The 27,952-nt window shown below is 48.3% G+C and overlaps 1 pseudogene; it reads left to right on the top strand.

The window, feature by feature from the left end:
- LOC138663205 (zinc finger protein 585A-like) overlaps positions 1-3,412 on the top strand; it is a 49,876-nt pseudogene extending 46,464 nt beyond the window's left edge.
- The last annotated feature ends 24,540 nt before the right edge of the window (positions 3,413-27,952 follow it).

Genomic DNA, 27,952 nt, shown 5'->3' with positions numbered 1-27,952 from the left:
TATCTTAGCAGATGACTGTACCAGGAGATCAGAAGGACAGCTGACATCTTCAATTTTTAAATCTGATGATCTTGAGATCCTACAAGATACAACTGAAATGAATGCCATTACTCCAGATATATCATCATCCATTCACAGCAAAGATCTGTCATCTGATCCTATGAAAAAGGTCCCATCTTCTGATTCATTACTGACTACTAAAGAAAATCAAAATCACAAAAGAGGCATTAGAAAACAAACTGCTCCTAAAGCAAAGAAGTCATTTTCCTGTTCAGAATGTGGGAAAAGTTTTTACCAGAAATCAGATTTGGTTAATCACCATAGAACTCACACAGGGGAGAAACCTTTTTCCTGTTCAGAATGTTGGAAATGTTTTGTGAAGAAATCACATCTTGTTATTCACCAGAGAACTCACACAGGGGAGAAGCCTTTTTCATGTTCAGAATGCTGGAAATGTTTTAACCTCAAATCAGATTTGGCTAGGCACCATAATACTCACAGGGGGGAGAAGCCTTTTTCTTGTTCAGAATGTGGGAAATGTTTTAACCGTAAAGGGAATCTTGTTACACACCAAATAACTCACTCAGCCGAAAAGCCTTTTTCCTGTTCAGAATGTGGGAAATGTTTTAGCCAGAAATCAGATTTGGCTAGGCACCATAGTACTCACAGGGGGGAGAAGCCTTTTTCTTGTTCCGAATGTGGGAAATGTTTTAACCGTAAAGGGAATCTTGTTACACACCAATTAACTCACTCAGCAGAGAAGCCTTTTTCCTGTTCAGAATGTGGGAAATGTTTTAACAAGAAATCAAGTTTGGTTAGTCACCATAGTACTCACAGGGGGGAGAAGCCTTTTTCCTGTTCAGAATGTGGGAAATGTTTTAGCCAGAAATCAGATTTAGCTAGGCACCATAGTACTCACAGGGGGGAGAAGCCTTTTTCTTGTTCAGAATGTGAGAAATGTTTTAACTGCAAAGGGAATCTTGTTACACACCAATTAACTCACTCAGTAGAGAAGCCTTTTTCCTGTTCAGAATGTGGGAAATGTTTTAACAAGAAATCAGGTTTGGTTAGTCACCATAGTACTCACAGGGGGGAGAAGCCTTTTTCCTGTTCAGAATGTGGGAAATGTTTTAGCCAGAAATCAGATTTGGCTAGGCACCATAGTACTCACAGGGGGGAGAAGCCTTTTTCCTGTTCAGAATGTGGGAAATGTTTTAACCAGAAATCAGGTTTGGTTAGTCACCATAGTACTCACAGGGGGGAGAAGCCTTATTAATGTTCAGAATGTGGGAAATGTTTTAACCAGAAATGAGATTTGGCTAGGCACGATAGTACTCACAAGGGGGAGAAGCCTTTTTCCTGTTCAGAATGTGGGAAATGTTTTAACCAGAAATCAGGTTTGGTTAGTCACCATAGTACTCACAGGGGGGAGAAGCCTTTTTCCTGTTCAGAATGTGGGAAATGTTTTAACCGTAAAGGGAATCTTGTTACACACCAAATAACTCACTCAGCCGAAAAGCCTTTTTCCTGTTCAGAATGTGGGAAATGTTTTAGCCAGAAATCAGATTTGGCTAGGCACCATAGTACTCACAGGGGAGAGAAGCCTTTTTCTTGTTCCGAATGTGGGAAATGTTTTAACCGTAAAGGGAATCTTGTTACACACCAATTAACTCACTCAGCAGAGAAGCCTTTTTCCTGTTCAGAATGTGGGAAATGTTTTAACAAGAAATCAAGTTTGGTTAGTCACCATAGTACTCACAGGGGGGAGAAGCCTTTTTCCTGTTCAGAATGTGGGAAATGTTTTAGCCAGAAATCAGATTTGGCTAGGCACCATAGTACTCACAGGGGGGAGAAGCCTTTTTCTTGTTCAGAATGTGGGAAATGTTTTAACCGTAAAGGGAATCTTGTTACACACCAATTAACTCACTCAGCAGAGAAGCCTTTTTCCTGTTCAGAATGTGGGAAATGTTTTAACAAGAAATCAAGTTTGGTTAGTCACCATAGTACTCACAGGGGGGAGAAGCCTTTTTCCTGTTCAGAATGTGGGAAATGTTTTAGCCAGAAATCAGATTTGGCTAGGCACCATAGTACTCACAGGGGGGAGAAGCCTTTTTCTTGTTCAGAATGTGGGAAATGTTTTAACCGTAAAGGGAATCTTGTTACACACCAATTAACTCACTCAGCAGAGAAGCCTTTTTCCTGTTCAGAATGTGGGAAATGTTTTAACAAGAAATCAGAGTTGGTTAGTCACCATAGTACTCACAGGGGGGAGAAGCCTTTTTCCTGTTCAGAATGTGGGAAATGTTTTAACCGTAAAGGGAATCTTGTTACACACCAAATAACTCACACAGGAGAGAAGCCTTTTTCATGTTCAGAATGTGGGAAGTGTTTTAGCCAGAAATCAGATTTGGTTAATCACCATAGAACCCACACAGGGGAGAAGCCTTTTTCATGTTCAGAGTGTGGAAAATATTTTACTTGGAAATCAACTGTTAATAAACATAAGAGACATCACATAGGGGAGAAGCCTTTTTTATGTTCATAATGTTGAAATAGTTTTAACCAAAATTGAATCTTCTTAAAGGGGTTGTCTCTTGTCATTTCTCATGTGTGCTGACAAAAGGATAAAACTAAACTTTATTAATTCCAAATGTAAAATTATACCCATAATTTACCCCATGAAGGTTAGTCAGTAGGTGACTAATAGAAAAAGCATATACTCCACAGTTCAGTATATAGGGTGAGGTGACATATACACACTCACTCTCCAAGCCTCTCATGTCTACGGGTTTCATCGTCCTCACCAAAGGTGACTCATCAGGAGACTATTTAACCCCTTAACCTCCAAGGGGGGTTTGCACGTTAATGACCGGGCCAATTTTTACAATTTTGACCACTGTCCTTTTATGAGGTTATAACTCTGGAATGCTTCAACGGATTGTGATGATTCTGACATCGTTTTCTCGCGACATATTGTACTTCATGATAGTGGTAAAATTTCTTCGATAAGACTTGTGTGTATTTGTGAAAAAAATGGAAATTTGGTGAAAATTTTTAAAATTTCGCAATTTTCCAACTTTGAATTTTTATGCCCTTAAATCACAGCGATATGTCACACAAATTACTTAATAAGTAACATTTCCCACATGTCTACTTTACATCAGCACAATCTTGGAACCAAAATTTTTGTTTATGTAGTTATAAGGGTTAAAAGTTGACCAGCAATTTCTCATTTTCACAACATCATTTTTTTAGGGACCACATCACATTTGAAGTCACTTTGAGGGGTCTATCTGATAGAAAATACCCAAGTGTGACACCATTCTAAAAACTGCACCCCTCTAGGTGCTCAAAACCACATTTATTAACCCTTCAGGTGTTTCACTGGAATTTTTGGAATGTTTTAAAAAAAATGAACATTAAACTTTTTTTAACAAAAAATTTACTTCAGATCCAATTTGTTTTATTTTACCAAGGGTAAAAGGAGAAATTGGACCCCAAAAAGTTGTTGTACAATTTGGCCTGAGTACGCTGATACCCCATATGTGGGGGTAAACCACTGTTTGGGCGCATAGCAGAGCTCGGAAGGGATGGAGCACTGTTTGACTTTTCAATGCAAAATTGACTGGAATTGAGATGGGATGCCATGTCGCGTTTGGAGAGCCCCTGATGTGCCTAAACATTGAAACCCCCCACAAATGACACCATTTTGGAAAGTAGACCCCTAATGATCTTATCTAGATGTGTTTTGAGAGCTTTGAACCCCCAAGTGTTTCACTACAGTTTATAACGCAGAGCCGTGAAAATAAAAATTCTTTTTTTTTCCCACAAAAATTATGTTTTAGCCCCCAGTTTTGTATTTTCCCAAGGGTAACAGGAGAAATTGGTCCCCAAAGGCTGTTGTCCAATTTGTCCTGAGTATGCTGATACCCCATATGTGGGGTGGAACCACCGTTTGGGCGCATGGCAGAGCTCGGAAGGGAAGGAGCGCCGTTTGGAATGCAGACTTAGATGGAATGGTCTGCAGGCGTCACATTGCGTTTGCAGAGCCCCTGATGTAGCAAACAGTAGAAACCCCCCTCAAGTGACCCCATATTGGAAACTAGTCCCCCCAAGGAACTTATCTAGATGTGTTGCGAGAACTTTGCACCCCCAAATGTTTCACTACAGTTTATAACGTAGAGCCGTGAAAATAAAAAATCATTTTTTTCCCACAAAAAAGATTTTTTAGCCCCAAACTTTTTATTTTCCCAAGGGTAACGAGAAATGAGACCCCAAAAGCTGTTGTCCAATTTGTCCTGAGTACGCTGATACCCCATATGTTGGGGTAAACCCCTGTTGGGCGCACGGGAGAACTCGGAAGGGAAGGAGCACTGTTTTACTTTTTCAACGCAGAATTGGCTGGAATTGAGATCGGATGCCATGTCGCGTTTGGAGAGCCCCTGATGTGCCTAAACAGTGGAAACCCCCCAATTCTAACTGAAACCCCAACCAAAACACACCTCTTACCACACCCCTAATCCAAACACGCCCCTAACCCTAATCCCAACCACACCCCTAAACCCAACACACCCATAATCCCAACCATAACCCTAACCACACCCCTAACCCCGACACACCCCTAATCCCAACCATAACCCTAACCACACCCCTAAACCTGACACACCCCTAATCCCAACCCTAATCCCAACTGTAAATGTAATCCAAACCCTAATTTTAGCCCTAACCCTAATGAGAAAATGGAAATAAATACATTTTTTTAATTTTATTATTTTTCCCTAACTAAGAGCGTGATGAATGGGGGTTTGATTTACTATTTATAGAGGGTATTTTAGTGGATTTTTATGATTGGCAGCCGTCACACACTGAAAGATGCTTTTTATTGCAAAAAAGTTTTTGCGTCTCCACATTTTGAGAGCTATAGTTTTTCCATATTTTGGTCCACAGAGTCCTGTAAGGTCTTGTTTTTTGCGAGACGAGATGACATTTTTATTGGTACTATTTTCAGGCGCATAACATTTTTTGATTGCTTTATCTTCCGATTTTTGTGAGGCAGAATAACCAAAAACCAGCTATTCATAAATTTCTTTTGGGGGGGTGGGCGTTTATACCGTTCTACTTTTGGTAAAATTGATAAAGCAGTTTTATTCTTCGGGTCAGTACGATTACAGCAATACCTCATTTATATTTTTTTATGTTTTGGCGCTTTTATACGATAAAAACTATTTTATATGAAAAAATAATTATTTTTGCATCGCTTTATTCTGAGGACTATAACTTTTTTATTTTTTCGCTGATGGTGCTGTATGGTGGCTCCTTTTTTGCGGGACAAGATGACGTTTTCAGCGGTACCATGGTTATTTTTATGTCTTTTTGATCGCGTGTTATTCCACTTTTTGTTTGGCGGTATGGTAATAAAGCGTTTTTTGCTTCGTTTTATTTATTTTTTTTCGGTGTTCACTGAAGGGGTTAATTAGTGGGACAGTTTTATAGGTCGGGTTGTTATGGATGCCGCAATACTAAATATGTGTACTTTTATTGTTTTTTTTTATTATTTACATAAAGAAATGTATTTATTGGAACAATATTTTTTTTTCATTATTTATGATTTATTTTTTTTACACATGTAAATATTTTTTTAAACTTTTTTACTTTGTCCCAGGGTGGGACATGGTTGTATAGTGTCTGATCGCTGATCTGACACTTTGCAAAGCACTGTGTCAGATCAGCGATCTCACAGGCAGTGCAGGAGGCTTGCTGGCGCCTGCTTCTAGCAGGCACTTGCAAGCCACCTCCCTGCAGGACCCGGAAGGAGCCCCGTGGCCATCTTGGATCCAGGGCCTGCAGGGAGGAGACGCTCGGAACAATGTGATCACATCGCAATGCTTCTCTATGCCGCCGGAACACTGCGATGATGTTTGATCGCAGTGTTCCGGGGGATAATGTGCCGGGAGCAGTCCATTTTCAGACGGCCCAATGTGTATCACTCAGGGAAACTTACCTGCTCCAAACATCAATAGCCGCTTCTAACTAATGGCCCTGTTGCGGTCTGTCAAGGAATGAGTGCAGTATCATTATAAAGACTAGGGATGTGTGCAAACATAATGTCTGGGAGATCTGTGCCATTATTTAGTGTGAATATGGAGATTATCTCTGAAAGTTAAGTGTCCCCTGAGCGGTATATACTGTATTTTCATATACTGTCTATTCCTGACACTGGAGTGGCATATAAACTTACAAAGTATATAGTTTGAGGTCTGTGATCTGCCAATATGTGGTTGGTTTTCTGACTGTTTCGGATAACATGATACATGATTTTAGGGTTTTCTTCGTCTAGTCCTGCTTGAATAAAGTTCAATATTAAATGGTCTCCTGATAAATGATTAAATTAATCCAATGAATATTCATTTCTCTTAAATAGCGGCACACATGACCGCCGGCAGCAGCAGGAAGAGTTAGGCTGACACTGCGCACTACTGAAGAGAAATTAATACTCACCACTCTCTGCGCACAGTCCCGGCGAGTACTCCGGCAGCTGTGCTCTGCTGGTCACGTCCCTGCCATGTGCTGCTTACAAACATAAAGCAGCTGCTGGCATCGGAGCAGGACGCTGCGAGGGAGCACCGGGTAGGTAAGTGTAATTTTTTTTTATATGTTTTCTTATGGGGCCGTGCATAAAGGGGTGGGGGCTAATTATACAAGAATAGGGATGGGGCCCTGCATACTACGACACCATGGAGGCACTGCATACCAGGACAAGATGGGAGCCAATCATACCAGGATAGGGATGAGGAGACATGCGTACCAGGAAAGGGATGAGGGGGCCATGTTTATCAGGATAGGGATGAGGGGCCATGTGTATCAGTATGGGGGTGAGGGGAGCATATATGCCAGGAGAGGGGATATTAAGTACAGTTTTTGCTTCAAATCTTTTTTTCTTTTCTCAGTGAACTCGTTCCTCATGTTTGTCCTCATTAAAATAAAAACTCTCATACTCCGCTGGTGTGTCGGCTCCACTTCAGCGGTGTTGAGGCGAGTCATAAGCTATGACTCATGTATGACGATGGGCAGCCAGCCAATCATAGTAATGCCACCCAAAACCAAGAAAGCTGCAGCATTACTGTGATTGACAAATGTTAGGCGGGAGATACGAATAGAGTGAGGCGAGTAGTGAAATACTCTCTATGTTCCGAGTACCGCGAGTATTTAATTACTCACAGAGTATCAAATACCCACAATTATACTCGTTCATCCCTACTCATCTCTAATTATGGCCACCACAACCTGCTACACAAAATAAAAACCCCACTCAGTATGGAGGCATTTACAGTCCACTACAACCCCAGTATAATGGCCCCTAACAGCCACACATTCAGTATGAGAGTCCCAACAGCTTCTCTTAATATGATGCCTCCACAATTCCTGATATTTGATAAAAAAAAAACACACACTACTCAGCCAACCCGGTTCCTGAGGAGAGCTGCTCTGGTCTGTGCGGTGTGAGTACTGAGGCTCCATACTACAGGTGTGATGTAGTGACATTATTGTGTCTGCAGTGCATGGAGTCTCAGACTCAGAAGCGAAGGCTGAATGGTGGATCAAGAGCTTTTGACTCCCTTATTTACTAATCTATTCAGCGGTATCACTGTCATGGGAGTGTGGATATCAATGAAATTGTGATGAAGGGAAGGAGAGGGTGACTATACCACACCCCACCGAGCCCTGTCACTTCATAGGCATCATAGCAACTGAGTGAGCTACCGTTTTGGATGATACACTCCTGCCTATCCAACTATCGTATAATAATAATAATAATAATAATTTTTATTTATATAGCGCCAACATATTCCGCAGCGCTTTACAAATTAAAATCGTATGGTAAATATCTCATAGATCCTGGGTTCACTAGTATCTGAACCAAGAATGAGGCTAAGTGAGTATTTATTAATTAACTAATGGTGGTTGGAGGTTGTCAGTGAGGTGGATGGAACCATATTGTCCATGTAGGGGGCAGTACTGTGGGAACATTAAAAAATGGGGGGAAGGCAGTACTGTGGGGACATTATACTGTGTGTGAGGGGATGCCAGTCCTGTGGAAACATTATCCTTTATCTGTGGGAAGCCACTATTGTGGGAACAAAATACTGTGTGTGGTGGGATGGTGGCAGGGCCGCCATCAGGGCATTACAGCCGTGACTGGCGTATGGGGCCCGGTGAGCAGAGGGGGCCCGCATCGGGCCCCGTCTCATCTGCTCACCGGGCCCCCCCTGCAGGCGCTGCGGCAGCGGCACACTATTGACGTGCGGGCCCGCGCCCGCACGTCAATAGTTAACAGCCGCCAGCCAGTCTGAGGCTGGCGGCTGAATAGGGCCGCAGAGCGCACTCGCCGGCGTCGCCGGCGTCTGACGTCATTGTCAGCTGCCGGGCCCGGCGAGTGCGTCTGTGTGGAGCCTGGAGGGAGCTTCACCCGGCGCAGGAGCTTGGCCAGGTAAGAACTCTTGTTTTTTTTTTTCTTTGCGAGCTGCGATCCAGGGGGGCCCGGGGGGGGCCGAAATGCTGGACTCAGTGGGGCAGAAATGCTGGACTCAGTGGACAGTGGGGCAGAAATGCTGGACACAGTGGGGCAGAAATGCTGGACACAGTGGGGCAGAAATGCTGGACACAGTGGGGCAGAAATGCTGGACACAGTGGGGCAGAAATGCTGGACTCAGTGGACAGTGGGGCAGAAATGCTGGACACAGTGGGGCAGAAATGCTGGACTCAGTGGACAGTGGGGCAGAAATGCTGGACACAGTGGGGCAGAAATGCTGGACTCAGTGGGGCAGAAATGCTGGACACAGTGGGGCCGAAATGCTGGACTCAGTGGGGCAGAAATGCTGGACTTAGTGGACAGTGGGGCAGAAATGCTGGACACAGTGGGGCAGAAATGCTGGACACAGTGGGGCCGAAATGCTGGACACAGTGGGGCAGAAATGCTGGACTCAGTGGACAGTGGGGCAGAAATGCTGGACACAGTGGGGCAGAAATGCTGGACTCAGTGGACAGTGGGGCAGAAATGCTGGACACAGTGGGGCCGAAATGCTGGACTCAGTGGGGCAGAAATGCTGGACACAGTGGGGCCGAAATGCTGGACTCAGTGGACAGTGGGGCAGAAATGCTGGACACAGTGGGGCAGAAATGCTGGACTCAGTGGACAGTGGGGCAGAAATGCTGGACACAGTGGGGCATAAATGCTGGACACAGTGGGGCAGAAATGCTGGACTCAGTGGACAGTGGGGCAGAATGCTGGACACAGTGGGGCAGAAATGCTGGACACTGGGGCAGAAATGCTGGACACAGTGGGGCAGAAATGCTGGACACAGTGGGGCAGAAATGCTGGACTCAGTGGACAGTGGGGTAGAAATGCTGGACACAGTGGGGCAGAAATGCTGGACTCAGTGGGGCAGAAATGCTGGACACAGTGGGGCAGAAATGCTGGACTCAGTGGTGCAGAAATGCTGGACTCAGTGGACAGTGGGGCAGAAATGCTGGACACAGTGGGGCAGAAATGCTGGACTCAGTGGGGCAGAAATGCTGGACACAGTGGGGCAGAAATGCTGGACTCAGTGGTGCAGAAATGCTGGACTCAGTGGACAGTGGGGCAGAAATGCTGGACACAGTGGGGCAGAAATGCTGGACTCAGTGGACAGTGGGGCAGAAATGCTGGACACAGTGGGGCAGAAATGCTGGACTCAGTGGACAGTGGGGCAGAAATGCTGGACTCAGTGGGGCAGAAATGCTGGACACAGTGGGGCCGAAATGCTGGACTCAATGGGGCAGAAATGCTGGACTCAGTGGACAGTGGGGCAGAAATGCTGGACACAGTGGGGCAGAAATGCTGGACTCAGTGGACAGTGGGGCAGAAATGCTGGACACAGTGGGGCATAAATGCTGGACACAGTGGGGCAGAAATGCTGGACTCAGTGGACAGTGGGGCAGAAATGCTGGACACAGTGGGGCAGAAATGCTGGACTCAGTGGACAGTGGGGCAGAAATGCTGGACACAGTGGGGCAGAAATGCTGGACTCAGTGGGGCAGAAATGCTGGACACAGTGGGGCCGAAATGCTGGACTCAGTGGGGCAGAAATGCTGGACTCAGTGGACAGTGGGGCAGAAATGCTGGACACAGTGGGGCAGAAATGCTGGACTCAGTGGACAGTGGGGCAGAAATGCTGGACACAGTGGGGCCGAAATGCTGGACTCAGTGGGGCAGAAATGCTGGACACAGTGGGGCAGAAATGCTGGACTCAGTGGTGCAGAAATGCTGGACTCAGTGGACAGTGGGGCAGAAATGCTGGACACAGTGGGGCAGAAATGCTGGACTCAGTGGGGCAGAAATGCTGGACACAGTGGGGCAGAAATGCTGGACAAAGTGGGGCAGAAATGCTGGACTCAGTGGGGCAGAAATGCTGGACACAGTGGGGCAGAAATGCTGGACACAGTGGGGCAGAAATGCTGGACACAGTGGGGCAGAAATGCTGGACACAGTGGGGCAGAAATGCTGGACACAGTGGGGCAGAAATGCTGGACACTGGGGGCAGAATGCTATGGACACAGTGGGGCAGAATGCTATGGACACAGTGGGGCAGAATGCTATGGACACAGTGGGGCAGAATGCTATGGACACAGTGGGGCAGAATGCTATGGACACAGTGGGGCAGAATGCTGGACACAGTGGGGCAGAAATGCTGGACACTGGGGCAGAAATGCTGGACACAGTGGGGCAGAAATGCTGGACACAGTGGGGCAGAAATGCTGGACTCAGTGGACAGTGGGGTAGAAATGCTGGACACAGTGGGGCAGAAATGCTGGACTCAGTGGGGCAGAAATGCTGGACACAGTGGGGCAGAAATGCTGGACTCAGTGGTGCAGAAATGCTGGACTCAGTGGACAGTGGGGCAGAAATGCTGGACACAGTGGGGCAGAAATGCTGGACTCAGTGGGGCAGAAATGCTGGACACAGTGGGGCAGAAATGCTGGACTCAGTGGTGCAGAAATGCTGGACTCAGTGGACAGTGGGGCAGAAATGCTGGACACAGTGGGGCAGAAATGCTGGACTCAGTGGGGCAGAAATGCTGGACACAGTGGGGCAGAAATGCTGGACAAAGTGGGGCAGAAATGCTGGACTCAGTGGGGCAGAAATGCTGGACACAGTGGGGCAGAAATGCTGGACACAGTGGGGCAGAAATGCTGGACACAGTGGGGCAGAAATGCTGGACACAGTGGGGCAGAAATGCTGGACACAGTGGGGCAGAAATGCTGGACACAGTGGGGCAGAAATGCTGGACACAGTGGGGGCAGAATGCTATGGACACAGTGGGGCAGAATGCTATGGACACAGTGGGGCAGAATGCTATGGACACAGTGGGGCAGAATGCTATGGACACAGTGGGGCAGAATGCTATGGACACAGTGGGGCAGAATGCTGGACACTGGGGCAGAAATGCTGGACACAGTGGGGCAGAAATGCTGGACACAGTGGGGCAGAAATGCTGGACTCAGTGGACAGTGGGGCAGAAATGCTGGACACAGTGGGGCAGAAATGCTGGACTCAGTGGGGCAGAAATGCTGGACACAGTGGGGCAGAAATGCTGGACTCAGTGGTGCAGAAATGCTGGACTCAGTGGACAGTGGGGCAGAAATGCTGGACACAGTGGGGCAGAAATGCTGGACTCAGTGGGGCAGAAATGCTGGACACAGTGGGGCAGAAATGCTGGACAAAGTGGGGCAGAAATGCTGGACTCAGTGGGGCAGAAATGCTGGACACAGTGGGGCAGAAATGCTGGACACAGTGGGGCAGAAATGCTGGACACAGTGGGGCAGAAATGCTGGACACAGTGGGGCAGAAATGCTGGACACAGTGGGGCAGAAATGCTGGACACAGTGGGGCAGAAATGCTGGACACAGTGGGGCAGAAATGCTGGACACAGTAGGGGCAGAATGCTATGGACACAGTGGGGCAGAATGCTATGGACACAGTGGGGCAGAATGCTATGGACACAGTGGGGCAGAATGCTATGGACACAGTGGGGCAGAATGCTATGGACACAGTGGGGCAGAATGCTGGACACAGTGGGGCAGAAATGCTGGACACTGGGGCAGAAATGCTGGACACAGTGGGGCAGAAATGCTGGACACAGTGGGGCAGAAATGCTGGACACAGTGGGGCAGAAATGCTGGACACACTGGGGGCAGAATGCTATGGACACAGTGGGGCAGAATGCTATGGACACAGTGGGGCAGAAATGCTGGACTCAGTGGGGCAGAAATGCTGGACTCAGTGGGGCAGAAATGCTGGACTCAGTGGACAGTGGGGCAGAAATGCTGGACACAGTGGGGCAGAAATGCTGGACTCAGTGGGGCAGAAATGCTGGACTCAGTGGGGCAGAAATGCTGGACACAGTGGGGCAGAAATGCTGGACAAAGTGGGGCAGAAATGCTGGACTCAGTGGGGCAGAAATGCTGGACACAGTGGGGCAGAAATGCTGGACACAGTGGGGCAGAAATGCTGGACACAGTGGGGCAGAAATGCTGGACACAGTGGGGCAGAAATGCTGGACACAGTGGGGCAGAAATGCTGGACACAGTGGGGCAGAAATGCTGGACACAGTGGGGCAGAAATGCTGGACACAGTGGGGGCAGAATGCTATGGACACAGTGGGGCAGAATGCTATGGACACAGTGGGGCAGAATGCTATGGACACAGTGGGGCAGAATGCTATGGACACAGTGGGGCAGAATGCTATGGACACAGTGGGGCAGAATGCTGGACACAGTGGGGCAGAAATGCTGGACACTGGGGCAGAAATGCTGGACACAGTGGGGCAGAAATGCTGGACACAGTGGGGCAGAAATGCTGGACACAGTGGGGCAGAAATGCTGGACACACTGGGGGCAGAATGCTTTGGACACAGTGGGGCAGAATGCTATGGACACAGTGGGGCAGAAATGCTGGACTCAGTGGGGCAGAAATGCTGGACTCAGTGGGGCAGAAATGCTGGACACAGTGGGGCAGAAATGCTGGACACAGTGGGGCAGAAATGCTGGACTCAGTGGACAGTGGGGCAGAAATGCTGGACACAGTGGGGCAGAAATGCTGGACACAGTGGGGCAGAAATGCTGGACACAGTGGGGCAGAAATGCTGGACACAGTGGGGCAGAAATGCTGGACACAGTGGGGCAGAAATGCTGGACACAGTGGGGCAGAAATGCTGGACACAGTGGGGCAGAAATGCTGAACTCAGTGGACAGTGGGGCAGAAATGCTGGACACAGTGGGGCAGAAATGCTGGACACAGTGGGGCAGAAATGCTGGACACACTGGGGGCAGAATGCTATGGACACAGTGGGGCAGAATGCTATGGACACAGTGGGGCAGAAATGCTGCACTCAGTGGGGCAGAAATGCTGGACTCAGTGGGGCAGAAATGCTGGACTCGTTGGGGCAGAATTGCTGGACACAGTGGGGCAGAAATGCTGGACACAGTGGGGCAGAAATGCTGGACACAGTGGGGCAGAAATGCTGGACTCAGTGGGGCAGAAATGCTGGACTCAGTGGACAGTGGGGCAGAAATGCTGGACACAGTGGGGCAGAAATGCTGGACACAGTGGGGCAGAAATGCTGGACACAGTGGGGCAGAAATGCTGGACACAGTGGGGCAGAAATGCTGGACACAGTGGGGCAGAAATGCTGGACACAGTGAGGCAGAAATGCTGGACTCAGTGGACAGTGGGGCAGAAATGCTGGACACAGTGGGGCAGAAATGCTGGACTCAGTGGGGCAGAAATGCTGGACTCAGTGGACAGTGGGGCAGAAATGCTGGACACAGTGGGGCAGAAATGCTGGACTCAGTGGGGCAGAAATGCTGGACACAGTGGGGCAGAAATGCTGGACAAAGTGGGGCAGAAATGCTGGACTCAGTGGGGCAGAAATGCTGGACACAGTGGGGCAGAAATGCTGGACACAGTGGGGCAGAAATGCTGGACACAGTGGGGCAGAAATGCTGGACACAGTGGGGCAGAAATGCTGGACACAGTGGGGCAGAAATGCTGGACACAGTGGGGGCAGAATGCTATGGACACAGTGGGGCAGAATGCTATGGACACAGTGGGGCAGAATGCTATGGACACAGTGGGGCAGAATGCTATGGACACAGTGGGGCAGAATGCTATGGACACAGTGGGGCAGAATGCTGGACACTGGGGCAGAAATGCTGGACACAGTGGGGCAGAAATGCTGGACACAGTGGGGCAGAAATGCTGGACTCAGTGGACAGTGGGGCAGAAATGCTGGACACAGTGGGGCAGAAATGCTGGACTCAGTGGGGCAGAAATGCTGGACACAGTGGGGCAGAAATGCTGGACTCAGTGGTGCAGAAATGCTGGACTCAGTGGACAGTGGGGCAGAAATGCTGGACACAGTGGGGCAGAAATGCTGGACTCAGTGGGGCAGAAATGCTGGACACAGTGGGGCAGAAATGCTGGACAAAGTGGGGCAGAAATGCTGGACTCAGTGGGGCAGAAATGCTGGACACAGTGGGGCAGAAATGCTGGACACAGTGGGGCAGAAATGCTGGACACAGTGGGGCAGAAATGCTGGACACAGTGGGGCAGAAATGCTGGACACAGTGGGGCAGAAATGCTGGACACAGTGGGGCAGAAATGCTGGACACAGTGGGGCAGAAATGCTGGACACAGTAGGGGCAGAATGCTATGGACACAGTGGGGCAGAATGCTATGGACACAGTGGGGCAGAATGCTATGGACACAGTGGGGCAGAATGCTATGGACACAGTGGGGCAGAATGCTATGGACACAGTGGGGCAGAATGCTGGACACAGTGGGGCAGAAATGCTGGACACTGGGACAGAAATGCTGGACACAGTGGGGCAGAAATGCTGGACACAGTGGGGCAGAAATGCTGGACACAGTGGGGCAGAAATGCTGGACACACTGGGGGCAGAATGCTATGGACACAGTGGGGCAGAATGCTATGGACACAGTGGGGCAGAAATGCTGGACTCAGTGGGGCAGAAATGCTGGACTCAGTGGGGCAGAAATGCTGGACTCAGTGGGGCAGAAATGCTGGACTCAGTGGACAATGGGGCAGAAATGCTGGACACAGTGGGGCAGAAATGCTGGACTCAGTGGGGCAGAAATGCTGGACTCAGTGGGGCAGAAATGCTGGACACAGTGGGGCAGAAATGCTGGACAAAGTGGGGCAGAAATGCTGGACTCAGTGGGGCAGAAATGCTGGACACAGTGGGGCAGAAATGCTGGACACAGTGGGGCAGAAATGCTGGACACAGTGGGGCAGAAATGCTGGACACAGTGGGGCAGAAATGCTGGAAACAGTGGGGCAGAAATGCTGGACACAGTGGGGCAGAAATGCTGGACACAGTGGGGCAGAAATGCTGGACACAGTGGGGGCAGAATGCTATGGACACAGTGGGGCAGAATGCTATGGACACAGTGGGGCAGAATGCTATGGACACAGTGGGGCAGAATGCTATGGACACAGTGGGGCAGAATGCTGGACACAGTGGGGCAGAAATGCTGGACACTGGGGCAGAAATGCTGGACACAGTGGGGCAGAAATGCTGGACAGTGGGGCAGAAATGCTGGACACAGTGGGGCAGAAATGCTGGACACACTGGGGGCAGAATGCTATGGACACAGTGGGGCAGAATGCTATGGACACAGTGGGGCAGAAATGCTGGACTCAGTGGGGCAGAAATGCTGGACTCAGTGGGGCAGAAATGCTGGACACAGTGGGGCAGAAATGCTGGACACAGTGGGGCAGAAATGCTGGACACAGTGGGGCAGAAATGCTGGACACAGTGGGGCAGAAATGCTGGACACAGTGGGGCAGAAATGCTGGACACAGTGGGGCAGAAATGCTGGACTCAGTGGACAGTGGGGCAGAAATGCTGGACACAGTGGGGCAGAAATGCTGGACTCAGTGGGGCAGAAATGCTGGACTCAGTGGACAGTGGGGCAGAAATGCTGGACACAGTGGGGCAGAAATGCTGGACTCAGTGGGGCAGAAATGCTGGACACAGTGGGGCAGAAATGCTGGACACAGTGGGGCAGAAATGCTGGACACAGTGGGGCAGAAATGCTGGACACAGTGGGGCAGAAATGCTGGACACAGTGGGGCAGAAATGCTGGACTCAGTGGACAGTGGGGCAGAAATGCTGGACACAGTGGGGCAGAAATGCTGGACTCAGTGGGGCAGAAATGCTGGACTCAGTGGACAGTGGGGCAGAAATGCTGGACACAGTGGGGCAGAAATGCTGGACTCAGTGGGGCAGAAATGCTGGACACAGTGGGGCAGAAATGCTGGACAAAGTGGGGCAGAAATGCTGGACTCAGTGGGGCAGAAATGCTGGACACAGTGGGGCAGAAATGCTGGACACAGTGGGGCAGAAATGCTGGACACAGTGGGGCAGAAATGCTGGACACAGTGGGGCAGAAATGCTGGACACAGTGGGGCAGAAATGCTGGACACAGTGGGGGCAGAATGCTATGGACACAGTGGGGCAGAATGCTATGGACACAGTGGGGCAGAATGCTATGGACACAGTGGGGCAGAATGCTATGGACACAGTGGGGCAGAATGCTATGGACACAGTGGGGCAGAATGCTGGACACTGGGGCAGAAATGCTGGACACAGTGGGGCAGAAATGCTGGACACAGTGGGGCAGAAATGCTGGACTCAGTGGACAGTGGGGCAGAAATGCTGGACACAGTGGGGCAGAAATGCTGGACTCAGTGGGGCAGAAATGCTGGACACAGTGGGGCAGAAATGCTGGACTCAGTGGTGCAGAAATGCTGGACTCAGTGGACAGTGGGGCAGAAATGCTGGACACAGTGGGGCAGAAATGCTGGACTCAGTGGGGCAGAAATGCTGGACACAGTGGGGCAGAAATGCTGGACAAAGTGGGGCAGAAATGCTGGACTCAGTGGGGCAGAAATGCTGGACACAGTGGGGCAGAAATGCTGGACACAGTGGGGCAGAAATGCTGGACACAGTGGGGCAGAAATGCTGGACACAGTGGGGCAGAAATGCTGGACACAGTGGGGCAGAAATGCTGGACACAGTGGGGCAGAAATGCTGGACACAGTGGGGCAGAAATGCTGGACACAGTAGGGGCAGAATGCTATGGACACAGTGGGGCAGAATGCTATGGACACAGTGGGGCAGAATGCTATGGACACAGTGGGGCAGAATGCTATGGACACAGTGGGGCAGAATGCTATGGACACAGTGGGGCAGAATGCTGGACACAGTGGGGCAGAAATGCTGGACACTGGGACAGAAATGCTGGACACAGTGGGGCAGAAATGCTGGACTCAGTGGGGCAGAAATGCTGGACTCAGTGGGGCAGAAATGCTGGACTCAGTGGGGCAGAAATGCTGGACTCAGTGGACAGTGGGGCAGAAATGCTGGACACAGTGGGGCAGAAATGCTGGACTCAGTGGGGCAGAAATGCTGGACTCAGTGGGGCAGAAATGCTGGACACAGTGGGGCAGAAATGCTGGACAAAGTGGGGCAGAAATGCTGGACTCAGTGGGGCAGAAATGCTGGACACAGTGGGGCAGAAATGCTGGACACAGTGGGGCAGAAATGCTGGACACAGTGGGGCAGAAATGCTGGACACAGTGGGGCAGAAATGCTGGAAACAGTGGGGCAGAAATGCTGGACACAGTGGGGCAGAAATGCTGGACACAGTGGGGCAGAAATGCTGGACACAGTGGGGGCAGAATGCTATGGACACAGTGGGGCAGAATGCTATGGACACAGTGGGGCAGAATGCTATGGACACAGTGGGGCAGAATGCTATGGACACAGTGGGGCAGAATGCTGGACACAGTGGGGCAGAAATGCTGGACACTGGGGCAGAAATGCTGGACACAGTGGGGCAGAAATGCTGGACACAGTGGGGCAGAAATGCTGGACACAGTGGGGCAGAAATGCTGGACACATTGGGGGCAGAATGCTATGGACACAGTGGGGCAGAATGCTATGGACACAGTGGGGCAGAAATGCTGGACTCAGTGGGGCAGAAATGCTGGACACAGTGGGGCAGAAATGCTGGACACAGTGGGGCAGAAATGCTGGACACAGTGGGGCAGAAATGCTGGACTCAGTGGACAGTGGGGCACAAATGCTGGACACAGTGGGGCAGAAATGCTGGACACAGTGGGGCAGAAATGCTGGACACAGTGGGGCAGAAATGCTGGACACAGTGGGGCAGAAATGCTGGACACAGTGGGGCAGAAATGCTGGACACAGTGGGGCAGAAATGCTGGACACAGTGGGGCAGAAATGCTGGACACAGTGGGGCAGAAATGCTGGACTCAGTGGACAGTGGGGCAGAAATGCTGGACACAGTGGGGCAGAAATGCTGGACACAGTGGGGCAGAAATGCTGGACACACTGGGGGCAGAATGCTATGGACACAGTGGGGCAGAATTCTATGGACACAGTGGGGCAGAAATGCTGGACTCAGTGGGGCAGAAATGCTGGACTCAGTGGGGCAGAAATGCTGGACTCAGTGGGGCAGAAATGCTGGACTCGGTGGGGCAGAAATGCTGGACACAGTGGGGCAGAAATGCTGGACACAGTGGGGCAGAAATGCTGGACACAGTGGGGCAGAAATGCTGGACACAGTGGGGCAGAAATGCTGGACTCAGTGGGGCAGAAATGCTGGACTCAGTGGACAGTGGGGCAGAAATGCTGGACACAGTGGTGCAGAAATGCTGGACACAGTGGGGCAGAAATGCTGGACACAGTGGGGCAGAAATGCTGGACACAGTGGGGCAGACATGCTGGACACAGTGGGGCAGAAATGCTGGACACAGTGGGGCAGAAATGCTGGACTCAGTGGACAGTGGGGCAGAAATGCTGGACACAGTGGGGCAGAAATGCTGGACTCAGTGCACAGTGGGGCAGAAATGCTGGACTCAGTGGACAGTGGGGCAGAAATGCTGGACACAGTGGGGCAGAAATGCTGGACTCAGTGGGGCAGAAATGCTGGACACAGTGGGGCAGAAATGCTGGACACAGTGGGGCAGAAATGCTGGACTCAGTGGGGCAGAAATGCTGGACTCAGTGGACAGTGGGGCAGAAATGCTGGACTCAGTGGGGCAGAAATGCTGGATACAGTGGGCAGAAATGCTGGACTCAGTGGGGCAGAAATGCTGGACACAGTGGGGCCGAAATGCTGGACACAGTGGGGCAGAAATGCTGGACTCAGTGGACAGTGGGGCAGAAATGCTGGACACACTGGGGGCAGAATGCTATGGACACAGTAGGGCAGAATGCTATGGACACAGTGGGGCAGAATGCTATGGACACAGTGGGGCAGAATGCTATGGACACAGTGGGGTAGAATGCTATGGACACAGTGGGGCAGAATGCTATGGACACAGTGGGGCAGAATGCTGGACACAGTGGGGCAGAAATGCTGGACACTGGGGCAGAAATGCTGGACACAGTGGGGCAGAAATGCTGGACACAGTGGGGCAGAAATGCTGGACACAGTGGGGCAGAAATGCTGGACACACTGGGGGCAGAATGCTATGGACACAGTGGGGCAGAATGCTATGGACACAGTGGGGCAGAAATGCTGGACTCAGTGGGGCAGAAATGCTGGACTCAGTGGGGCAGAAATGCTGGACTCAGTGGGGCAGAAATGCTGGACACAGTGGGGCAGAAATGCTGGACACAGTGGGGCAGAAATGCTGGACACAGTGGGGCAGAAATGCTGGACACAGTGGGGCAGAAATGCTGGACAGAGTGGGGCAGAAATGCTGGACACTGGGGCAGAAATGCTGGACACAGTGGGGCAGAAATGCTGGACACAGTGGAGCAGAATGCTGGACACAGTGACAGGGGCAGAATGCTGGACACAGTGACAGGGGCAGAATGCTCGACACAGGGGCAGACTGTGAGACCCGGGGGCAGAATGCTGGACATTGGGGCAGAATGCTGGAAATTGGGGCAGAATGCGAGACACGGGGCAGAATGGAGATACAGGGCATGATTGGAGACATGGGGCAGGATGAAAGACATGGGGGCATGACTGGAGACAGATGGGGGAGGATTGGAGACAGATGGGGCAGAATGGAGACACAGGGGGCATGATTGGAGACAAGTGGCTGGATTTCAGACATGGCATGGTTGGAGACATAGGGGGCAGAATGGAGACATGGGGCATGATTGGAGACAGATCGTGCAGGATCATGGGGCAGGATGGATATGATGGAGAAAGATGGGGCAGGATGGAAAGATCACATGGGGCGATCATATGGGGCAGGATGGGGAGATCATATGGGGCAGAATGGATACTCATGGGGGCAGGATGGGAGAACATGTGGCTGACGCCAGGAATGAGACACACGGTGGCCAGGATGGGGAATATTATTACCATAGGGGCTAATTTAGGGATATTATTACTGCAGTGATGTATTTATTTTATTTTTTGAGGACACGGTTTTAAATGGGGGGGCGGTCCTGTTACTGTGTAGAGTGACACTATGTCGCCTCTTTTTCTTCATGTGGTGTAATGTAGAAGGTGGGAAAAATTTAAGTAATGTATTCTACAAGCGGAGCTCGAGATAACTGTGTTATTTCTTGCAGAGAGAAGTCCTGGCTGGATTAAATGATGGCGGTCTGTGCTGGATGAAAGATGAAGGACTTCACCTAGAGACGTCACTGGTGAGTCAGTGTGTTACCTATACACTGACACTATACACTGTATACTGTATACAGAGCTCCTGTGTATAATTTCACTAGTGATCACTGTATTATCTGTACACAGACACTGCATACTAAGTACAGATCTCCTGTGTATAATGGCACTTATGGTGATAGTATGGTGCTTTTTTTTAATTACTGATCAGAATTGTAGTATTCAGTCACTATGTGGTGGTAATATGTGGTCTGGACATGGTGTTGCGGTATTTGTTCCTTGTATGTGATATTATTCGATCACTGTGGTGGTAATATGTCATCTGGTCATGGTGTAGCGGTATTTGTTCCTTGTATGTGATATTATTCGATCATTGTGGTGGTAATATGTCATCTGGTCATGGTGTTGCGGTATTTGTTCCTTGTATGTGATATTATCCGATCACTGTGGTGGTAATATGTCATCTGGTCATGGTGTAGCGGTATTTGTTCCTTGTATGTGATATTATTGGTCATTTTAAAAATTGAAAAATAAATAAAAATATACCTAAATTGTATTGCATATTTTAACAAATATTTAATAGGTTACAGTACAGTAGGGCCCGGCCAAAAGTGTCTACCATGTTATGGTGGCGGCTTAAAAAATCTTTTGGCCAAAACAAAAGCTGCAGCTATATGTGCGATCTGGTGATGGGAACTGTCAACGTGTGATAGGTGAGAAGTGGAGATTTTCCAAGAGAGAGCGGTGGGTCTGTGGACAGTTCGAGGGGTGGAGCGTGGAGGCGGGGCTGGGGTGGAGCCTGGGCGGAGTCTCAAGGGGGCCCCGAAAATTTTGCCAGTATGGGGCCCCGAAATTTCTAGTGGCAGCCCTGGATGGTAGTACTGTAGGAACACTATACTGTGTGTGGGGGTATGGCGGTATTGTGAGAAGATTATACTGTGTGTTTGGGGGTGTGGCGGTACTATGAGAAGATTATACTGTGTGTGGTGGGATAGAGGTGTTAAGGAAATTTGGTTTGGGATGAATCTATCCCCGTGTGTGCTGCGGCCGTTCCCAATTATCAGATCAGATAAGTTGAGTACTCAAGAAAGAATGACTCTGACACGAAAGTGACAGGATAACATTCCATCCAGATCTCTGGTTTATTATTTGATACATAGTTTTATAGATGCATATAAAAAGGGGAGTGGCTAGTAAATTAGCATACAATTTAGCTATTATTTCATTGGCTGACTGAGTACATAATGTATTTAACTGAGTACATGGCATATTCTGACTAGAGTCTACCTAGCAACAAGCTGATTTAGCACTCTTGGAAATAGCTGTCACCCTTATCCTGCTATTCAGCAATATTCTTAGACATTAGTTCAGAACATCTGGCCTAACTTCCCGTTTTTAGGTGTCTGGAACAAACTGAAAAGTACCAAGAACCATCTGGTCTAGCTCATGTGGTTAAGTTGAGCAATTGATTATAAACTAGCTGAGTATACAGATATATATATATAGATATATATATATATATATATATATATATATATATATATATATATATATATATATATATATATATATATATATATATATATATATATATACAGTGGGGCAAAAAAGTATTTAGTCAGTCAGCAATAGTGCAAGTTCCACCACTTAAAAAGATGAGAGGCGTCTGTAATTTACATCATAAGTAGACCTCAACTATGGGAGACAAACTGAGAAAAAAAAATCCAGGAAATCACATTGTCTGTTTTTTTAACATTTTATTTGCATATTATGGTGGAAAATAAGTATTTGGTCAGAAACAAAACTTCATCTCAATACTTTGTAATATATCCTTTGTTGGCAATGACAGAGGTCAAACGTTTTCTGTAAGTCTTCACAAGGTTGCCACACACTGTTGTTGGTATGTTGGCCCATTCCTCCATGCAGATCTCCTCTAGAGCAGTGATGTTTTTGGCTTTTCGCTTGGCAACACGGACTTTCAACTCCCTCCAAAGGTTTTCTATAGGGTTGAGATCTGGAGACTGGCTAGGCCACTCCAGGACCTTGAAATGCTTCTTACGAAGCCACTCCTTCGTTGCCCTGGCGGTGTGCTTTGGATCATTGTCATGTTGAAAGACCCAGCAACGTTTCATCTTCAATGCCCTTGCTGATGGAAGGAGGTTTGCACTCAAAATCTCATGATACATGGCCCCATTCATTCTTTCATGTACCCGGATCAGTCGTCCTGGCCCCTTTGCAGAGAAACAGCCCCAAAGCATGATGTTTCCACCACCATGCTTTACAGTAGATATGGTGTTTGATGGATGCAACTCAGTATTCTTTTTCCTGCAAACACGACAAGTTGTGTTTCTACCAAACAGTTCCAGTTTGGTTTCATCAGACCATAGGACATTCTCCCAAAACTCCTCTGGATCATCCAAATGCTCTCTAGCAAACTTCAGACGGGCCCAGACATGTACTGGCTTAAGCAGTGGGACACGTCTGGCACTGCAGGATCTGAGTCCATGGTGGCGTAGTGTGTTACTTATGGTAGGCCTTGTTATATTGGTCCCAGCTCTCTGCAGTTCATTCACTAGGTCCCCCCGCGTGGTTCTGGGATTTTGCTCACCGGTCTTGTGATCATTCTGACCCCACGGGGTGGGATTTTGCGTGGAGCCCCAGATCGAGGGAGATTATCAGTGGTCTTGTATGTCTTCCATTTTCTAATTATTGCTCCCACTGTTGATTTCTTCACACCAAGCTGGTTGGCTATTGCAGATTCAGTCTTCCCAGCCTGGTGCAGGGCTACAATTTTGTTTCTGGTGTCCTTTGACAGCTCTTTGGTCTTCACCATAGTGGAGTTTGGAGTCAGACTGTTTGAGGGTGTGCACAGGTGTCTTTTTATACTGATAACAAGTTTAAACAGGTGCCATTACTACAGGTAATGAGTGGAGGAAAGAGGAGACTCTTAAAGAAGAAGTTACAGGTCTGTGAGAGCCAGAAATCTTGATTGTTTGTTTCTGACCAAATACTTATTTTCCACCATAATATGCAAAAAAAATGATAAAAAAGCAAACAATGTGATTTTCTGGATTTTTTTTTCTCAGTTTGTCTCCCATAGTTGAGGTCTACTTATGATGTAAATTACAGACGCCTCTCATCTTTTTAAGTGGTGGAACTTGTACTATTGCTGACTGACTAAATACTTTTTTGCCCCACTGTATATATATATATATAGATATATATATATTGCTTTTATGTAAGTATATATGATTAAAGGAGTATACATGCAAGTGAGATCTATATGATATATATATATTTCTATCACAGGTACTGTAGGAACATTATACTTTGTGTGGTGGTATGGTGGTACTGTGAGAACATTATACTGTGTGTTTGGGGGTGTGGCGGTACTGTGAGAACATTATACTGTGTGGGGGGTATGGCGGTAGTGTGAGAACATTATACTGTGCGTTTGTGGGTATGGCGGTACTGTGAGAAGATTATACGGTGTGTGGGTGTATGGTGGTACTATGAGAAGATTATACTGTGTATGGGGAGGTATAGCGGTACTAAGAGATAATATTGTGTGTGGGGGTACGGCAGTACTATGAGAAGATTATACTGTGTGTGGTGGCATGGAAATACTGTAGGAACATTATACTGTGTGGTGGGATGGCGATAGTGTGAAAATACCTTTTTTACGAGAGATACCAGTTCTATGGAAACATTAAACTGTGTGAACGGCATCATATATATTGCATAAGGGGTGTAAAAAGGACAGTCATAGAAAAGAATCCTCAGGGCTGTGCTGCATTTGGACAAAAAGACTGCTATCTGCCATCCAGACGGGACCATGTGAAATCAATGGGAAGAGGGAGGGTGTCAGGAAGGAGGAGTCTAGATCAGTGGTCCCCAACCTTCCTGACCTTAAGAGCCACATTCAGCTCTGAGAGAGGGTCGCGAGCCACATCCAGCTACTGCCCCCCTCACAGCAGTGGCAATCAAAGCCCCCATTATGGGTGCAATGATAACCAAAGCTTTTCCACAGAAATAATCCCGAAGCAAAATACCAAGATCCAAGGGTTCCCACAATTTTCTCCCAACACAATGTTACATCCAGCTTCAAGCATCTCCTCTTACAGGTAGTATCATCCTGTCTCCAGCCTACCATACTCAAATTATCTCTAAACCCCTAAGACCAGTGTATGTGCATCCAGATCTGCTCTTCTGTGCAGGACTACTAACAAAATTCACCATTTTGAGATGTGGTCTTCACACCTGTTTCCTAGACCTGGAGCTAATGCACCAAGCTGGCAGACAGCTGCGAGCAACAATTCATGGGACCGCGAACCATATGTGGCTCCCGAGCTACAGGTTGGAAACCCCTAGTCTAGATGGTACACCTGGTCAGGTGACGTTGATGACGCAGTTTACTGATATTATAAAGGCCAGAGCCCCAAAGGCAGAACAGATTTAGCGCCGAACAAAGGAAAGGGGTGCGGGGAAGAATCTGAGGTACCATGTTGTGAATTCTGTTGTCGGGCTCCCTCCTGTGGTCATGAATGGTACTTCGGCTGGTTCTGTCCATGGACTTCCTCTGGTGGGTGTTTCTGAGTTTCCTTCCTTAGGTGACGAGGTTGATTCGTTAGCTGGCTGCTCTATTTAACTCCACTTAGATCTTTGCTCCATGCCACCTGTCAATGTTCCAGTATTGGTCTAGTTCACTCCTGGATCGTTCTTGTGACCTGTCTTCCCAGCAGAAGCTAAGTTCCTGCTTGTATTTTCTTTGGTTTGCTTTTTTTCTGTCCAGCTTGCTATTTTTATTGTTGTCTTGCTTGCTGGAAGCTCTGGGACGCAGAGGGAGCGCCTCCACACCGTGAGTCGGTTCGGAGGGTCTTTTTGCACTCTCTGCGTGGTCTTTTTGTAGGTTTTTGTGCTGACCACAAAGCAACCTTTCCTATCCTCAGTCTGTTCAGTAAGTCGGGCCTCACTTTGCTCAATCTATTTCATCTCTGTGTTTGTATTTTCATCTTTACTCACAGTCATTATATGTGGTGGGCTGCCTTTTCCTTTGGGGAATTTCTCTGAGGCAAGGTAGGCTTTATTTTTCTATCTTCAGGGCTAGCTAGTTCCTTAGGCTGTGCCGAGTTGCATAGGGAGCGTTAGGAGCAATCCACGGCTATTTCTAGTGTGGTTGATAGGATTAGGGATTGCGGTCAGCAGAGTTCCCACGTCCCAGAGCTCGTCCTTTATTATCAGTAACTATCAGGTCATTCCGTGTGCTCTTAACCACCAGGTCCATTATTGTCCTGACCACCAGGTCATAACAGTACAGGTGGCCCAAAGTACTAATGCATCTCAATAGAGGGATAAGAGAAGTTCTGAGACCATTTTTTTTTCTTTGCAGTGTGTTTTGTCTCTCTTTTCCCCTTTACCTCTGGGTGGTTCAGGACACAGGTGTAAACATGGACATTCAAGGTCTGTCCTCTTGGATGGATAATCTCACTACAAGGGTACAAAACATTCAAGATTTTGTGGTTCAGAATCCGATGTCAGAGCCTAGGATTCCTATTCCTGATTTGTTTTTTGGTGATAGATCTAAGTTCTTGAATTTCAAAAATAATTGTAAATTGTTTTTTGCCTTGAAACCTCGCTCCTCAGGTGACCCTGTTCAACAAGTAAAGATCATTATTTCTTTGTTACGTGGTGACCCTCAAGACTGGGCATTTTCCCTTGCGCCAGGAGATTCGGCATTGCGTGATGTTGATGCGTTTTTCCTGGCGCTTGGATTGCTTTATGACGAACCTAATTCAGTGGATCAGGCAGAGAAAATCTTGCTGACTCTGTGTCAGGGTCAGGATGAAGCGGAGATATATTGTCAGAAGTTTAGAAAGTGGTCTGTGCTCACTCAGTGGAATGAATGTGCCCTGGCAGCAATCTTCAGAAAGGGTCTCTCTGAAGCCCTTAAGGATGTCATGGTGGGATTTCCCATGCCTGCTGGTCTGAATGAGTCTATGTCTTTGGCCATTCAGATCGATAGACGCTTGCGTGAGCGTAAAGCTGTGCACCATTTGGCGGTACTATCTGAGCATGGGCCTGAGCCTGTGCAATGTGATAGGACTTTGACCAGAGCTGAACGGCAAGAACACAGACGTCGGAATGGGCTATGTTTTTACTGTGGTGATTCCACTCATGCTATCTCCGATTGTCCTAAGCGCACTAAGCGGTTCGCTAGGTCTGCTACCATTGGTATGGTACAGTCTAAATTTTTATTGTCCGTTACTCTGATTTGCTCTTTGTCATCCTATTCTGTTATGGCATTTGTGGATTCAGGCGCTGCCCTGAATTTGATGGACTTGGAGTATGCTAGGCGCTGTGGTTTTTTCTTGGAGCCCTTGCAGTATCCTATTCCATTGAGAGGAATTGATGCTACGCCTTTGGCCAAGAATAAGCCTCAGTACTGGACCCAATTGACCATGTGCATGGCTCCTGCACATCAGGAGGCGTTTTGGGGTTGCCATGGCTACAGGTTCATAATCCAGTATTGGACTGGAAATCTATGTCTGTGTCCAGCTGGGGTTGCCAGGGGGTACATGGTGATGTTCCATTTTTGTCTATTTTGTCTTCCACTCCTTCTGAAGTTCCAGAGTTTTTGTCGGATTATCGGGATGTATTTGATGAGCCCAAAACCAGTGCCCTACCTCCTCATAGGGATTGCGATTGTGCAATTAATTTGATTCCTGGTAGTAAGTTTCCTAAGGGCCGATTGTTCAATTTATCTGTGCCAGAACACGCCGCTATGCGGAGTTATATAAAGGAATCCTTGGAGAAAGGCCATAGTCGCCCGTCGTCATCACCGTTAGGAGCAGGGTTCTTTTTTGTGGCCAAGAAGGATGGTTCTTTGAGACCTTGTATTGATTACCGCCTTCTTATTAAAATTACAGTCAAATTTCAGTATCCTTTGCCGTTGCTGTCTGATTTGTTTGCTCGTATTAAAGGGGCTAGTTGGTTCACCAAGATAGATCTTCGAGGGGCGTATAATCTTGTGCGTATTAAACAAGGCGATGAATGGAAAACAGCATTTAATACGCCCGAGGGCCATTTTGAGTACCTGGTTATGCCATTCGGGCTTTCCAATGCTCCATCAGTATTTCAGTCTTTTATGCATGACATCTTCCGAGAGTACCTGGATAAATTCCTGATTGTGTATTTGGATGATATTTTGGTCTTTTC

Source organism: Ranitomeya imitator, chromosome 2, assembly GCF_032444005.1.
Source record: "Ranitomeya imitator isolate aRanImi1 chromosome 2, aRanImi1.pri, whole genome shotgun sequence".
In the NCBI taxonomy this organism is placed as follows: Eukaryota; Metazoa; Chordata; class Amphibia; order Anura; family Dendrobatidae; genus Ranitomeya; species Ranitomeya imitator.
The sequence above is the reverse complement of the archived record's forward strand: the minus strand, read 5'-3'. Positions and strand labels throughout refer to the sequence as shown.